Source organism: Neoarius graeffei, chromosome 5, assembly GCF_027579695.1.
Source record: "Neoarius graeffei isolate fNeoGra1 chromosome 5, fNeoGra1.pri, whole genome shotgun sequence".
NCBI classification, from domain to species: Eukaryota; Metazoa; Chordata; class Actinopteri; order Siluriformes; family Ariidae; genus Neoarius; species Neoarius graeffei.
The window spans coordinates 47,156,371-47,173,597 of record NC_083573.1 but is presented as its reverse complement, the minus strand read 5'-3'; the positions used below and the strand labels follow the sequence as shown (position 1 = coordinate 47,173,597).

The 17,227-nt window shown below is 40.8% G+C and overlaps 1 protein-coding gene across 2 annotated transcripts in view; it reads right to left on the bottom strand.

Annotated features, from left to right (window-relative positions):
* LOC132886776 (DENN domain-containing protein 4B-like) overlaps positions 1–17,227 on the bottom strand; it is a 119,400-nt gene that overhangs the window by 67,467 nt on the left and 34,706 nt on the right. The window lies entirely within an intron of this gene.

Sequence of the window (17,227 nt, the reverse complement as noted above, 5' to 3'; positions counted from 1 at the left end):
TTTAGTCATCCTTAGACAATGCCTGGTCAGGGACAGGGTGGTTTAAATTAGGCTGTTAGTTTGTTAATATTTGGACAAATAGAGCAAATAAAACAAAAATAACTAACATTTTTGGGACTATAAGGCACACTTAAAATCCTTAAAGTGCTGATGACACGAACATGAATCTATGCAATTTCTTAAATAAACTATACAACATGGCAAACATGTTAGATTTCTGTTATAATTACGTGAAAAGAAGCTGTTGTTACGCAAATATCCAACTTTTAATTGCACAGCGCAAGAAAACTGGGTCCGTGGCTTGCGGCCATGTTGTGACGTCAGCGGAAGAACACGCTGCGGTTCACTGGCTGTTCTACTCTGGTTCTACTCAGTGGAAATGGCACATGAAAACGCCGGTGAACTCTCTAGTGCTAGCTCTTCCTCTTCTGGGAGTCTAGAATTGTGTTGATCTCTTCCGAATAGAATCTATGATAGCCTACCCTCTTTACCCTTTGCCTCTCGTTGCTAGGCGGCAGTTACATGAAAGCCGCAAGCTTTCACAAGCAAATACATGACTGATATCACGCCGACTTTATGATTACATTTATGATTATCATGTAGAATCTATAGCTCTACGTACCTTTATCTTATGTCGTTTCACAACAAATGTTCTGACAGGAGGACTGTCTTTGGATCCGGCATAGCTACTAGTAGACCCCCTCCGGAATACTGGCAGTGTTGCCAGATTGGGAGGAATCCCGTCCAGTTGGGCGGTTTCAAGTGCATTTTGGTGGGTTTTGAACATATTTTGGGCTGGAAAACTTCAGCAGTATCTGTGTAGGCATCACTGTGTAGGCACTGTGACACTGTGTAGGCACTGCTGATGGTAGTAACACACGTTTGTGCTGAACTGAACACCCAAGAGATTCTTTTAAGCTGGGAAGGGTGTCAAAACAATCCAAATCGAAGTGTTCAGAGCACAGGACGGATGTTGGTGAGGCCTCCCACTTGTCACGAGTGCGCCTGACTTGCTTCACCCACTTCGCATGCAGCTCGGGATCTCTGGGAAACTTGAATAAACTTACCCCATCCTTGTGGGTTTTGGAGCAAAAGCCGGCAACACAACACGAAGGCATAATAACTTTTTTATATATATATATATAAAATGTATAATAATAATAATAATGACAAACTGAACACCTGTTGCATCAACAACAAACTGGTAAGTGAGGAGGAAGGTTCTTTCGCTGACGTCATATAGCTCCTCCTCCTCGTTCGTCTCCTGGGTGCTGCAGCCCCGTCAAATTTGCCCAAATAGCCGCATTTTTTATCATAACTTGTAAAATAGGCGCCTTCGTGAATTAATATATGGATCATTGGGAATTACTTTTTATGTTATAAAACATCACCAAAGATGTCAAAAACGTGTCATCAGCACTTTAAATTTTCTCAAAAATTGACAGCGCGCCTTATAATCCAGCGCGCCTTATGTATGATTACTTGTTGTGCTTACTGACCGATTTTATGTGGTACAATGCGCTCAAAAATTTGTCAAAATGTGTAAGTACGACTTTGGTAAGCAACGAAGCCGCTCCGCTCAATGGATATTCGGAGCATTACGGTACGCTGTGTCACTACCTGATCGGCCCCGTAACAGGACCCCTGAGCAGTCTACAAGACTGCCTGACTGTAACGTCTAAACTAGAAGTGCATTCATGTAAGGCAGCCCGGGCCCGGAGTACAAGCTAGCAACAATAAACCAATCAGAGAACAGTATTTAGTACGCTTACCCCCGCCACTTTTTATACGTACCGTAATACGTACTGTGCTTCAACATTATATTACAGTACATCTGTGTGTACGTAAAAGGACCCCCAAAATGGCACCTGTTAAGAGGCATGCTTACGAAGCGGGTTTCAAGCGGGTTGGAAGAGGAATGAATCAATAAGTGAGTGTATTTTTCTGTACCGGTATTTGTTGTTACAACTGAGTGGAATAAAGTCTGACTTACCGGACTGTGTTGTTTTGCTCAATGCGCCTTATAATCCGGTGCGCCTTATGTGTGAACATAGAGACGTTAATTCACAGTGCGCCATATAATCCGGTGCACCTTATCGCCCGAAAAATACAGTACATGAAGTGGGATTTAAAAAAAAAAAAAAAAAGCAGCACACAGTCTCCTGCACATCTCTAGTTGAGACCAGTGATGAACCTGAGTGCTGTCGCTTGAGGCTGAGGAACTTTCAGAGCCAGAATACTTAAAATAACACCACTTCTAGTTTAGGCCATACCTATATTGAGTTTAATGCTGCGTTCATCTCAAGAGTGAGAAGCTGGAACCGAGAAGTAGTGTGTCGTGTTCGACACCGAGGTTGAAAATCTTGAAAGTGGCAAAAAACTTGGATGCTTTGGTTAGCAACAATCTTGCAGCTAATAGTAGGGATATGAGGTCCTCCTAAAAACTGCAAACCGTATAGTCAAGGTTATAGACTTGTTTCTACATTTTCCCCATTTCCGTTTAGAGTACGCTGTGTGCATTTTGGCTGCCGCTTCTCACTAGAGCTTTTTCTTTCCCTTTGTTTTTCTTTTTGTGATCGTATGACTTGATGTTTGTTCTTTGTTTGAATGTTTTGTTCGCCGGTTGTGGCGTAGCTCCAGACCCAGTTTTGAGCGTCTGTTTCCTCAGGCCTTGGTCCGCCATTGGGTGATGCCTGTACTCCTCGCTATGGACTGTAGTGAGCTCATTATGCATTTTAACATCGGGGTTATCCAGCACTCTGTGCGGTGGTACTTCTGTTCTTGGTGCGGTGTTCCAAGTGATGCTGCCCGGTGGCATCGCAGCGGCTGTGCGGGACATATCTTTGTGTGCCTTTTTGTGGGACTGTGGGCAGCTACGCCACTGGAATTACATCCTGACCCTCTTTTGGTGGACTTTTTCTTTTCTTTTTTAAAAATAATTATTAAAAAAAGTGACCTTGGGTGTGAGAAAGGTGCTTTATAAGTTGAACTTAATAATAATAATAATAATAATAAAAAAATGTTTGCATGTTGTTCGATCTAAAGCACATGCTAGTATATACAGTAACACATACTGTTCTTTTTCTGGGGCAGAATGACTGTAAAACATATCTTTAATAGAAAAAGGAAAAAAAACAGTGTGTACAACTTTTAATTTGAGTTCTCAAATCAACACAGTCAAAAAATGCATACACGATCAAAAATATACATATACCCACTTAGATTATCAATTTTAGCGCTGCTGAAAGTTCCAAAATGTCTTTTAAAGGCCTATTAACTTCCTGTTAGTGATCATGATTGACTACAGCAGGAAGCTTCACTGTGCCAACATAAAAACAGTTTGTTTGACAGTACTTATCGAATTAACCAACATACTTTACAATGGGGAAAGTCCAAAGAGCTCGGGGTAGATCTGAGAAACAGGATCATAGATTTACACAACTCAGGAATGTAATTTATAGCCATTTCTAAACGACTTCAAGATCATCAGTTCAAACAACTGTATGCAATTACAAGTTATTGGGACATGTAGCCACTTTGCCAAGATCTGGAAGAAGACCCGAATTTCCACCCTCAGCTGAGAGGAAATTGGTTCGAATGGTCAGGAACCACCAAAGCACAGCCCTGCCATGAACTGGAAGCTGCTGGAACAATGTCTACAGTCAAGCGAGTTTTTCATCCCCAAGGACTAACACTACGTTCAGACTGCAACCTGAAACGACCCATATCCGATTTGTTGTGAAATCCGATTTTTTTTTTGTTAGGCCATTCACATTACCAATTATATGAGACTTGTATGCGATCTCCAATATGAACGGAAAACGACCCAAAAGTGTCCCGCATGTGCAAATTGACACGTAATAAGCACACCTACGTAATACGTAAACAAAAAAAAGCGCACTCTTCAAGTTTCCACCAAAGAGGCAGGATTAGCCAACGCAGAATAGTGACGTTTGTCTCTTGCTGATGACGTGTACGTCGCATGAATGCGACCTGTCCGGTCAGACTGCAGTCGCATGTGAAAATAACGGATATGCATCAGAATTAGGACCACATATCCAAGCGGCCTGGGTCGCATGTAAAAAAAAAAAAGGATCTGTGTCGTTCAGATTGTCAATAACAAATCGGATACAGGTCGCATATGGGCAAAAAAAAAAAAAAATCGGATATGGGTCGTTTCAGGGTGCAGTCTGAACGTAGTCTAAAAGGCTGCCATCCAAGAAAGAATCCCCTGCTCCAAAATTGACACTTTCGAGTGTGATTAAAGTTTGCAGCTGATCACATGGACAAAGAAAAAAACCTGGAGGAAAGTTTGGCCACAACGACCAGATGCATGCTTGGAGGACCAACTGTTGGTGGTAGCATCATGTTCTGGGGCTGTTTTGCTGCCATTGGAACTGCATTGCACAAAGTGGATGGAATAATCAAGAAGGAGGACTACCTCAAAATTCTTCAGCATCACCGCTAACCATCAGAAACATGGACACAACTGGGTGTTCCAACAAGACAATGACCCCCAAAGCTCGTTGTGGAACGAATAAACCACAGTTACATTAAGCTTTTAAAATGACCTTTCTAAATTACTGACCTCAACCCTATCAAAAATATGTGGACTGTGCGTAAAAATCAGGTCCGTCTCAGGAAATGAACATCCAATTCTGCCAAGAAGAATGGTCAAATATCCAGAATTCTTCCAAAAGCCTGTTGATGTCTACAAAAGTGTCTGGTCAAGATTAAACTTTCTAAAGGGACATTTAACCAAATATTAGGTGTGCTGTATGTATACTGATTAGGGCTGTCGAAGTTAACGCGATAACGCATTAACACGATCTCAATTTATCGCGATTAAAAAAAAAAAAAAAAAGTGCCGTTAACGCAAATTCTAATTTGGCCCTGCGAGTCATCCATAGTTCATGTTGAGGCTTGTCGCGCGCTGCTTCAATAAGAGTAAGTGTGAGTGATGGAGAAAGGTCTGTTAAACGGGAAGTTTCATTTCAAAAGTTTCATTTCAAAAGAAGAGTGTGATTGAGTTGGTTTTGGTATGCACTTTGCAGTTCTAAAATCCTTTTGTAAAGTGAGATTTCAGTATGCTGTAGCACTGTGATACGACACTAAATGTCTTTCCTGAAGTCCAACTGCAATTTATTTTTGTTTGCACAGCACTGTGAAGTCCTATAGGCTGTGACTGAATACAACTCTGGCACAACTGAAGTTTTATTTCATTTTTATTTTCTTTTGTCACACATGTCTGAACTGAGACACAGTAGTATGTGACTCCATGTTTTATATTTGAGACTACAGCTCCCTAATCCATCACAAAATCCAATTTTGTGTTTTGTATGTTCAGTACTGCCTAGTATGCGAGTGAATAAACTCCCTTACCATTTTCTCTTGTCCCAGCAGTTTTTAACAAGTACTTTTAGCATAAAATGTGTTCACCATTTTAATTGTAACATTTCACTTTAAAAGCCTTATGGTGATGATACACGGGGCAACTTTTTGGGCAATGTTGCCGAGCAATGTTGCTGGGCAATTGCGTTTTGACTCTTTTCTATTGAGATTGGGCAACATTGTTTCTTTCTGAATGGTTTTGATAATCTCTGGCAACTTTTTGAGATAAGCCAATCAGAACGCGAGTATCGAGTCATGTGACCTCCGGTGAGGTTCGGATCAGAAATTTCAAACAAATATGGCGGCCGCTCAGTGTCAGTGGAGTGAAGAGATGGAGAGACTCCTCATCTGTTTTTACGCCGGTAAGTTATTTTAATATTCTATATGGAGGAATTTACCTCACCAAAGCTCTAAAAAACAACAGACAGCTTGATTAAATGGTCACAGCAAAAATTAAGACATCGTTTTTTTTAGCTAACTGTAAACTGCCGTTGCTAACTGTTGTTGCCCATTGTTAGTTGCCCTGAAAAGTTGCCGTGTCTCACCTAGTTGCCCGTTGCCAGCAACACTGCTGGGCAACATTGCCCAAAAAGCTGCCCCGTGTATCATCACCATCAGTGGAGTGAAGAGATGGAGAGACTCCTCATCTGTTTTTACGCCGGTAAGTTATTTTAATATTCTATATGGAGGAATTTACCTCACCAAAGCTCTAAAAAAACAACAGACAGCTTGATTAAATGGTCACAGCAAAAATTAAGACATAGATTTTTTTTTAGCTAACTGTTGCTAACTGTTGTTGCCCATTGTTAGTTGCCCTGAAAAGTTGCCCTGTGTCTCACCTAGTTGCCCGTTGCCAGCAACATTGCTCGGCAACATTGCCCAAAAAGTTGCCCCGTGTATCATCACCTTTATTCATTTACATAGATTTTAAAAAATGCGATTAATCACGATTAACTATAGACCCCTTTCACATGACGTCACCGCGCCGCAAGATTTTGTTAGGCGCCATATTGGAAGACCAAGTACATGCACTCACAATATAAAACAAAGTACGAGCGAGAGTAAAGTGACACGATGGATGATAATTCTGGTTATGTGAGTACATTACCAGCTACAAGGGCACGGTATGTGGAGAAACTGGCTGTGATTGATGGGTTTGACCCATATGATAAGACTCGCGGCAAGGGAGAATGGAAACATAAGGAGGACCTGACACCAATTCTGCCATCTGTTTGCTACCCAGACATTGTAAACTATTTGTTGTTTACACCCAGTGCCTACACTCAGTGTTCGAACTATGCCGATATTTTCGGGGGGCCCCTTTTTTTCCCTTGGGGGCGTGTGTGCTTGCGCTTGTCTCAGAGCGCGGATCTCCAAACACATGAGAAGCCTATCTTACGCACATATCACGCGGACTCCACACCTCCGCACACGCATCGCGTCTGAAGTCATAACTCATCAGGGGAAATCGTGTCCACATTGGCATGTTCAAAAAACAACCTCGCGTCAACAATGATACCACACGCAAGAAAAAAAAAAAAACGTCAGGCTACTCAACAACCAACCTGGCAGCAGCGAGCAAGCCCCAAAACATCCTAAATTATTATTATTAAATTGTAGAAGTCTGGGAGGCTTGCTCCTCATACAGTTATCAACTTGGGGCCACTTTAGCATGTTTTAAATCTGAATTTCTTGCGTTTGCTTACCTCAAAGTGTCCGCAGATCATGCACAGACTTATCCATTATATCCACAGTTTTTTGCCAAGTCTCACACAGGTTTCTTTCAAGTCTACTGTTGGGCCAATAAATCATAAATAAAACAGCTCAGATTTGTTTGTTTAAGTCGTTTGCCACTCCACTTTATTCTCGTGGGTTCACATACCGCTGCCATTATTATCCCCTAATCACGAGTTTGTTGGTCTTCCAAAATGGCGCAGGGTCTGTTTACTTCCGGTTTCGGGTGATGTCAGTGAAAGGGGTCTATATGAAATTCTGAGATTAATCGCGATTACATTTTTTTAATCGTTTGACAGCCCTGATACTGATACCCAGTGCTGTACCCAGGGCACTGTGGTCATTGTCTTGTTGGGACACCCAGTTGTGTCCATGTTTCTGATGGTTAGAGGTGATGCTGAAGAGTTTTGAGGTAGTCCTCCTTCTTGATTATTCCATCCACTTTGTGCAATGCAGTTCCAATGGCAGCAAAACAGCCCCAGAATATGATGCTACCACCAACAGTTGGTCCTCCAAGCATGCACTGTGCCCTGGGTACAGCAGGGCACTGTACCCAGTGATGGCTGTACAGGATATTGAAAAGGGGACCAACCCCCCCCCATTTTTCTCTCTATAATTATTCCCACCCACCAGACAGCTCTTACTCATCATACAGCAAGTAGCGACTGTTGAAAGTGAACATGCTTATTGAAGCGAGCAAACCACATCTTTTTGAAAATGCTGTGTAACAGGGTGGCATAACACACTTGAAAGCGCTATCTGCCCTCTTCCGTACACGAGCTTACAGATACCTATGATTGGCTAGCATCTCTGTGACTGACTCTTGGCCACAGATGGCTGTGGTATCATTGAGATTCGAACTCGTGACTTCCCAACCCACAATTAAAATCATTATCAGTTGCTCAGCGTTACCATAATGAAACCCTAACCCTTTCCCCCCAGTGATTACTCAAAATGTTTGCAAATGTATTTCAGTGGGACCAGAGGACCAATGGTGTCAACTGCTTACCTGCATTTCAAGCCCTGATTTGTTAAACTATGACAGGGGTCATCAAACTACGGCCCGCGGGCCGACTCCGGCCCGCCACCCCCCTTTGACCAGCCCCCCCAGCCCCCCACCACTTGAACCGGCCCTATGAGGCAATCCCCAAAAGTGGTCATGGCCTATTTTTTTAAATTGCTTTTTGGCAAATAATAACATGTCTGCATCTTGTATTTTGTTGATTTTATCAATTAAAATTGATATTTAGTTATAAAATGAACTATTCATATTTTCCGAATTTTCGTCATATGCTCGCGATCAAGCAGTGACAGGCAGCGCACGCGCAGAGAACCGTCAGTGTTCAGGACAGCAAAATGGCTAGCGGTCAGCGAAAAGCTGACAGAAAGTGCAGAGTTTTTAAAAGAACAGTGGACCACCGATTATTTTTTCGTTCAGTGTAAGGACCGTGCAGTTTGTCTTGTATGTAAAGAAAGTGTGTCGGTTTTCAAAGAATATAATCTCCGAAACACGCCACAACGAGTATGCTAGTTTACAAGGGCAAACAAGAGAAGACAGGATTCGGAGGATGAAATGCGGACTGGCTGCACAACAGAATGTATTCCTTCGCCAAACCCAGATCAACCAGGCTGCTGTCCGAGCTAGCTATAAGGTAGCTCACCTACTAGCTACCCATGGAAAGCCATTTACTGATGGGGACTTTGTTAAAGTATGCATGCTTGCTGTGGCCGAGGTGGTGTGTCCCGACAAGAAGGATGCGCTCAGCGCAGTGAGTCTCTCTGCACCTACTATGACCAGGCGAACCGAAGATTTGGGGGACAACGTGCATGACCAGCTGAATGAGAAAGCGTCAGAATTCGAGTTTTTTGCTTTGGCCATGGATGAGAGCAATGACGTGCAGGACACAGCACAACTGCTGTGATCTATTGATCTATTGCTCATATTATACTTTCACTGTTTTTTTAAATGTATTTATTTTATAGGCCTATTTATTTGACCTTTATTAAGTGCTGCACACAATTATTATTAATAATATCAACAGGCCTACCTACAATTTATAATTTCCCACTCACCTTTGCCAGTGTCAATCACCTCAACTAGGCATATGTTTCTTACCTTGACAGCTTTGATGTTATTTTTATTAGAAAATAAATAAATGGAATATATGTGGTATTTCAAATTAAAACAAAAGTGTGAAGACTCGATTACTACTTTTGCAAACCACTAGTAAAGATAAACAAATATGTGCCAGGAATCAAGTGTGGATATAGTAGTGGGGGATAATAGTAGTGGGGGATAATAGTAGTGGGGGATAATAGTAGTGGGGGATAATAGTAGTGGGGGATAATAGTAGTGGGGGATAATAGTAGTGGGGATAATAGTAGTGGGGGATAATAGTAGTGGGGGATAATAGTAGTGGGGGATAATAGTAGTGGGGGATAATAGTAGTGGGGATAATAGTAGTGGGGATATAGTAGTGGGGGATATAGTAGTGGGGGATATAGTAGTGGGGATATAGTAGTGGGGATAATAGTAGTGGGGGATAGTAGTGGGGGATAGTAGTGGGGGATAATAGTGGGGATATAGTAGTGGGGATATAATAGTAGTGGGGATATAATAGTAGTGGGGATATAGTAGTGGGGGATAATAGTAGTGGGGGATAATAGTAGTGGGGGATAATAGTAGGGATAATAGTAGTGGGGATATAGTAGTGCTGATATAGTAGTGGGGGATATAGTAGTGTGGATATAGTAGTGCTGATATAGTAGTAGGGATATAGTAGTGGGGGATATAGTAGTAGGGATATAATAGTAGGGATATAGTAGTGGGGACATAGTAGTGGGGGATAATAGTGGGGATATAGTAGTGGGGATATAATAGTAGTGGGGATATAGTAGTGGGGATATAGTAGTGGGGGATAATAGTAGTGGGGATATAGTAGTGGGGGATAATAGTAGTGGGGATAATAGTAGGGATAATAGTAGTGGGGATATAGTAGTGCTGATATAGTAGTGGGGGATATAGTAGTGTGGATATAGTAGTGCTGATATAGTAGTAGGGATATAGTAGTGGGGGATATAGTAGTAGGGATATAATAGTGGGGATATAGTAGTGGGGACATAGTAGTGGGGACATAGTAGTGCTGATATAGTAGTGGGGATATAGTATTGTGGATATAGTAGTGGGGGACATAGTAGTGGGGACATAGTAGTGGGGACATAGTAGTGGGGGATAATAGTAGGGATAATAGTAGTGGGGATATAGTAGTGGGGGATATAGTAGTGTGGATATAGTAGTGCTGTTATAGTAGTAGGGATATAGTAGTGGGGATATAGTAGTGGGGGATATAGTAGTGGGGGATATAGTAGTGGGGGATATAGTAGTAGGGATATAGTAGTGGGGATATAGTAGTGGGGATATAGTAGTGCTGATATAGTAGTGGGGATATAGTAAGTGGGGATATAGTAGTGTGGGATATAGTAGCGGGGATATAGTAGCGGGGATATAGTAGTGGGGGATATAGTAGTAGGGATATAGTAGTGCTGATATAGTAAGTGGGGATATAGTAAGTGGGGATATAGTAAGTGGGGATATAGTAAGTGGGGATATAGTAAGTGGGGATATAGTAAGTGGGGATATAGTAGCGGGGATATAGTAGTGGGGATATAGTAGTGGGGATATAGTAGTGCTGATATAGTAGTGGGGATATAGTAAGTGGGGATATAGTAAGTGGGGATATAGTAAGTGGGGATATAGTAAGTGGGGATATAGTAGTGTGGGATATAGTAGTGGGGATATAGTAGTGTGGGATATAGTAGTGGGGATATAGTAGTGGGGACATAGTAGTGGGGATATAGTAAGTGGGGATATAGTAAGTGGGGATATAGTAAGTGGGGATATAGTAAGTGGGGATATAGTAAGTGGGGATATAGTAGTGTGGGATATAGTAGCGGGGATATAGTAGTGTGGGTATAGTAGTGGGGATATAGTAGTGGGGATGGCTGTGCCAGGCTAGTAATCTCTACTACACAATGAGGCCTGCTGGTGGTCATATTTGTCTGCGTCATACAATTCTATGTTATATAGCTGACCTGATCCCGGCCCCCCATCACAGTCAGGAACGACAATGTGGCCCCCAGAGAAAAAAGTTTGGTGACCCCTGAACTATAATGAGTCAATAAAAAAAAAAAAGGCCAAAATATCCACCGATGTTAAAAACATTAAGCTTGTGAGAGTGACCTCCATTGTCAAGTACAAGTTTGGTGTTGTTGGTGTGTGTTTGGTTGCTTGGCCACATGTAGGTTGTGTCGGTCTATCAACGCAGACAGTGAAAGAGCAGAGAGTTCAAAGAGACGCCTCTATTTAAAGCCACCCTCAGAAATAAACTGCTCGGTCATATAGGAAACATCAGAGAGTGCAGCACACTTAGGATTTTCCAGCAGCTTCACCTTAGGATTCAGGACAGACAGTTTTTTAATGGATTTAAGTCATGCTTTGCTTGATGGAAGACACTGAATGATTACAGTGATTGTTATAAAACCATGTTCGAAGATGGCTATAGACCAGGAACACTCGTCAGTATTGCTGTGGCATCACTACTTTAAATTTAGCCATTACCCAACAACACGAGTATTCAACTAGACAAGTGAATTTCCTGAACAAAATGGGAGTGTGATTGCTCTGCAGCAGCACAAAAAAAAAAAAATGCATTACTGCCAATCCGGTGTCATTAAGCTCGGTGGCTCTCTGATGTGTCCAAGCATGAAGACTTGGGCTGTGTCCGAAGTCACTCACTCATTCACTACTCCCTCGAGTAGAGGACTATACAGTGAGCTCATTGGTAAAATGAAAAAACACTTTCAGACACTACTCCGCCGCACCGTTATTTACATCATTACTATCGCACAATTACAAAATAAAACACATGCATGTATTTTTGTGATAAATACATTGTATACTGAACATATTTCCTACAGTAATAAATACTGTAGGAATACTTTGTGTCTGCTGCATCTTTGAGTTCTTTTAAATCAAGGCTGAATACTTTCTTCTTTGCCGCTGCTTTTTATTAAAATCAAATATGAGCCTTTTGACCAATTCCTCGCTCTGCACTATAACTTTTATTCTCGTATTTTATCTTATTCTATTTTAGCTTTTTTTTAATTTCCTATTCGCTTACTATTTTTATTTGTACTTGAATGTCCGTTTATAACGCGTTTCTTCCTCTGTTCATTCGCCCCCCAAACACACTTTTTCTTTCAGTGCGACCGTAATGCATGATGGTATACATTGCTTGGTTAGTGACCATCGGTTGTACACTACTTTTCACGGTGCATTGTGGGATACTATCCCGGTGTCTGAAATCGCTCCCTACTCACTATATAGGGCACTATATAGTGGGGACGCCATTTTGTAGTGCTGTCAGAAACCTTAGTGAGGATTATTATTTACACCCTATATAGTGCACTCAAAGTATCCCACGATGCATCACGAAAAGTAGTGTACAACCGATGGTCATTAACCAAAGAAATATATCCCATCATGCATTGCGGTCGTGCTGAAAGAAATCAAATTAAAAGCCTCAAATTTGATTTAAAAGGCAGCGGCAAAGAAGAAAGCATTCAGGCTTGATTTAAAAGAACTGAAAGATGCAGGTACTTTGTATTGATTAATGTAGGAAATACGCTCAGTATAATATGGATTTATCACAAACACAGCCAGCTGATCTGGCATGTTTTAACTGTGCGACAGTAATGACGTAAATACCAGCGTGACGGACTAGTGTCCGAAAAAGTTTTTTTTTTTTTTTCCCATTTTATGATGAGGGATAAATAGAGTTGATTGTTATATTAGAACTAACTTAGTATATGGTATATATGGTATGTATTTATTTACGGGGATAGTTTATATATTCATATTTACAGGGATAGGTATGTAGTAGATTTTTTTTTGTAATTGTATATTTATATAGATATTTATGAAGTGTATATATGGTATATAGTATATATATATTTTTTGTAATTATATATTTATATAGATATTTGTGAAGTGAATATATGGAATGTAGTATATATTTATTGTGTAATTAAATATTTATATAGATATTTTGGAAGTGTGTATATATGGTGTGTAGTATATATTTTTGTAATTATATAGATATTCATGAAGTGTATATATGGTATATATTTTTATAGGTGTATTAATGAAGTTTGGATTTCGGGGTAGTTAAAAAGGGGTGGGAAATTAAAAAAAGTATTGTACTTCTTCCCACTCCTTTTTCGAACAATGTGCGGTGTATTGTAATGTCTTAGCTCTTTATGTTATTTTATTTATTATTTTTTTTTTTGTCATTTTCTCGTTTTCTTTCTTTTGTATGTACAAATAGTTACATACATTTTTTTATACATGTTCGAAATAAATTTAAAAAAAAAATACCAATGAGCTCACTATATAGTCCTCTATATAGCAATTCCCTATATAGGGAGTAGTGAATGAGTGAGCGATTTTGGACACAGGGTACGAGTCCACTATGTAGGGTGTAATAATTCTCACTGTACATTTGGACAGCACTACAAAATGGCGAACTCACTATATAGTCCACTATATCATGAGTAGTGAGCGATTTCAGACACAGGGTTGGATTCTGAAACTCTACGTATTCCTATTAGGCAAAAAAAAAAAAAAAAAGGCCAGAAACAAGAGAACAGACAAGTTGAACTTAGGGTCAATATCTCGAAAATTGCGGGGGAAGCAGCACAACAAAAAAGTGGTCTTATGGCTAACAATAGTGTGCTGGCTTCACAAATCACGGTAATAAGGCAGCATGCAATGTAGGTTATAAATAATCAGGGCTTTGAACCGGTTCAAGGAACGAAAACCGGGAACTTTTTCTATTTCACATGGAACAGAAACGAAACCAGAAACTTTATTATTTTTTATGTTCCGGAACAGAAACGCTTATTAAAAATAATGGTAACCGGTTAATACCGGTTTTTATTTCGTTCCTCAAAGTTTCCGTAGCCTACAAATAAAAAAGCCATTCTCCTCCTGCGCAAGTTTCTATGACCCGCTGGGGTTCACTTCCTGTGTGACGTTTGCTGACTGAATGGAGAGAGCGGGAAGGTGGACTACTATCACACTATCCATTACTGAGTGTCTGAGCAAAGAAGAGTCTGAACGATGCAACCTCCCTATTGGCTGTTTGTAAAAATGTATCAGTTGTTGCCCTTCCCACGGGAATCATCGCGGGCTCGAGAGACGAGACCTGACGAGTTAGTTCGTTGGTAGCAGAACAAAATGTCTGGACACAAATCGGGTTTTCAGAAAAGGAAAGAAAATAAACGGAGGGTCGAAAATACAAAAAAGGAGGCAGAAAATGCAAAACGAGTTTTAAGGTAGGACAAATGGTTACTTTTCTGAGGCAGCCCGCCGTGGCTGCAGGCTTTCAGTTGTCATTGAATGGTTAGTTTTCTGAGGCAGCCCGCCGTGGCTGCCTGCAGGCTGATTTATTATAGCCCATTTAGTTAAAATAGTTGATATAAAATGTTTATAGTTATGTGATGGTTGTCCTGATTTAGACTGGTGTTTTTTGTTTTTTTTTTTTTTTGGGGGGGGGGGGGGGGGGGGTTTGCGCGATGTTGCACCCGGGTCCAGATTAGGGCAGAACCGGCCCTGGCTACATTTCAGGTGTAGTTTGTTTTATGTATGTATGTACTTGCATAGATGTGTACTTGGTCTTCCAATATGGCACCTAACAAACTCTCGCGGCGCGGTGACGTCATGCGGTAGCCCTCTATAGGGCCTGACTAGCCTTTGGTAACACACTAAACGAATTATCTTTCATTTTTGGCACTTTTTCTGTTTGTGTAGATGGGAAGACATACTGAGAATCCAAATCGCCAACATTTGAAATAATAATTGTTTTGAATTATTTCTTGTCTTATTTAATGAAGGTTGTAATAGAATTAGCCTACATTTGGCTTAAGCTGGATGAGACAGAGACATAATTTTATAGCCATTTGTTAAACAGCTGACAGGGAACGTAATTAACCGTTCCAGGAACGAAATTTTTTTTGTTCTAACCGGTTCGGGAACGTCTATTTAATGGTGGAACCCAAAACCGGAAACGTTAAAATTCCGTTTCTGTTCGGAACGAACCAATAGGAAAAAAATTCTGGTTCAAAGCCCTGTAAATAATACACATTTTTAGCACGTGTACAAATGGTAGCTGTATAGAATGTAGGTAAACCTGCTCCGTATTTTATTTTATCTTGCTGAGAATCACGACTAAGTACATGCTTGAGCAGCTTGAGGTCTTCCATCGGCATCAAGAGATATTTTGATAGAAAAGCAAAAAGAGACATTTAACAGGTGAGATTGAGCCATACAGCACAATATTACCTCCAGCGTCAGAGTATTCAGAGCATTCAGAGCACATTTTCTGGCTCATGCCCAGTGTGTGCGAGTGTGTGCGTGTGTGAGAGAGACTGGCCTGGACTGGCCTGTATTCCTACGTCATACTCCGTGATCCTGGGATAGCTGCCAGAGCCACTATAACCGTGACCATGATAAAGTGCTTACTGAAAATGAATGAATACTTAGTACTTAATTTACTGATTCACCATAAAAAAACGAAGCTAAAGCATAATTACATCCTGATCTGATCTACACTACACTCACCCTCCACATTAATAGGAACACCGGCACATTGACGCAGTGATCTAATCAGCCAATCATGTTGCAGCAGCACAACGCACAGAATCACGCATAGGTCAAGAGCTTCAGTTAATGTTCACATCAGACCTCAGAATGGGGAAAACATGATCATTTGTTTGTTTTTTCGGTAGTATTTCAGAATCTACTGATCTCCAGGAACTCACTGAGTGAACAACAGTTTTGTGGGTGGAAACGTCTTGTTGAGAAGAGCGGTCAGAGGAAAATGCCCAGATTGGTTCAAGCTGCCAGGAAACACATAGTAACTCAAATAATCGCTCTTTACAACCGTGGTGAGCAGAAAAGCATCTCAACATACACAAACCAAACCCTGAAGTGGATGGGCTACGACAACAGAAGACTACATCAGGTTCCACTCCTGTCAGCCAAGAACACGAATCAGAACTTACCACGGGCACAGACTCACCCGAACAGGGCAGCTGAAGACTGGAAGAAGCCCAGGTGATTTTTTTTTTCTTCCCGTCATTAACTGTCCAGGTTAGGTGAGTCTGTCCATTATCAGACGTTCTTGACCTGTGTCTGCGCTGCATGGTTTTATGCATTGTGCTGATGCCACATGATTGGCAGGGCTCGGCATTAACGTTTTAATCCACTTGTCCAGTCATACAAGCAGCAAGGCTTTTCACTTGTCCTGTCCATAATCTTTTTATGACTATGCATTTACTAGTTCAATGAAAGGAAAGTACTTAATCAAAAAGCAATTATAGGTTATGATAATCATTTTTTCTTTAATAATTTATATAATTTTCAATAAAACTTAAACTTTAATTGCAACAATAAACAAACCATCCAATGCCCCATTACCGTGCGTGTCAGGTAATAACCCATGACCTGACCTGCAGTTTTAAGAGTTAGGACTGTCGTCTTTTTCACTTTCTTTCGATGAAATGAAACCAAAAGAAAACAAGATGGACATGATAAGAGGGATAGAAGCACACGGTGGATGAAAACAAACCATGAGTGAATTTGACACTGTTGTAAAATTCCCATGAAATATTTTACGACATTTGTGATGGCTAATGTGAACCGTACGAAAAAAAAAACAAAAAACAAAAAAAAAAAAAACAGTGAATGTGCGAATGAAATGAAGATTCACCACAGATATTTATTACCTCCGCCAAGGAGGTTATGTTTTCGGTAGCGTTGGCTGGTTTGTCTGTTAGCAACATTACGGAAAAAGTAATGAACGGATTGCTCTGAAATTTTTTCCAGAGGTCTGACTGGGCACAAGTGACAATCCATTAAATTTTGGCGGTGATCCGGATCACCTTCTGGATCCCGGATTTTTTTTTAAAGAATTATTGGCAGAGGTCTGCACTCTCCGAGTGCTTTTCTAGTTTTATTGAGGTATGTGATTGCCATTTCTTC